Here is an 841-nt window from a genome sequence, read left to right as displayed (position 1 = left end):
GTTGTTGTTGGAAACCTAGTGGTGCCATGGCCTTTTGTAGCCCTTAATTATTCCATGATATTTTCAGGTGGCTCCTCCAACCCGGATTGTAAGTGTTGCTATATGGATTGCCTTGGCTTCTCATTGCATTACCAACAAAATTCACTTGTTCTACCGAGAATGTACCACAAATAGAAATTGGGCAATCGGATGGAGCATATCCTCCCCATACCAAGTGGTACTCGTCATAACCACCATTCTAGGAGAAATTAGAGTATCTAACTTCTTGCAGAATGATTCAACCTAGGCCGCCAATGACGTAACTGCATCAATTTCATGTAGTCCAGCTATCTTCTTTCTGTCCCTTGTGTTCCATTGATAACTATTCATAGCTATTTCTTCAATGAGATGTCGAGCCTCGTCGGGGGTCTTCCTTCCTAAGGTACCTCCTGTTGTAGTATCAAGTAACTGTCTTGTGCTTGGGTTCAACCCATTATAGAAAGTCTGAATGATCATCCACTCAGGGAACCCATGTTGAGGACATTTCCGCAGGAGCTCCTTGAACCTATCCCATGTCTCAAAAAGAGACTCTAATTTCGTTTGCACAAAAGAGGAAATTTCATTCCTAAGCGTCGGAGATTTTTCCAGGATGGAAATATCGGGCAAGAAAAGCTTCTATCATCTCCGCCCAAGTAGTGATGGATACTCTAGGTAATGAATGTAGCCACTACTTTGCTCTCCCCTTCAAGGAAAATGGGAAGGCCCTCAATCTGATAGCATCATCTGTAACACCATTAATCTTAAGCATGTCGCACACTTCCAAAAAAATGTCGATGTGGTAGTTTGGACCCTCATTGACCAA

The 841-nt window shown here is 42.8% G+C and overlaps 1 non-coding gene across 1 annotated transcript; it reads left to right on the top strand.

Moving 5' to 3' along the window:
- Nucleotides 1-505: 505 nt before the first annotated feature.
- On the top strand, nucleotides 506-612 carry LOC120264125. Its single transcript, XR_005537301.1, has one exon. It is a non-coding gene; the product is annotated as a small nucleolar RNA R71 (small nucleolar RNA).
- The last annotated feature ends 229 nt before the right edge of the window (nucleotides 613-841 follow it).

The sequence above is a fragment of the Dioscorea cayenensis genome, chromosome 6, assembly GCF_009730915.1.
Source record: "Dioscorea cayenensis subsp. rotundata cultivar TDr96_F1 chromosome 6, TDr96_F1_v2_PseudoChromosome.rev07_lg8_w22 25.fasta, whole genome shotgun sequence".
NCBI classification, from domain to species: domain Eukaryota; kingdom Viridiplantae; phylum Streptophyta; class Magnoliopsida; order Dioscoreales; family Dioscoreaceae; genus Dioscorea; species Dioscorea cayenensis.
This window is presented reverse-complemented; position numbering and strand designations above follow the sequence as displayed.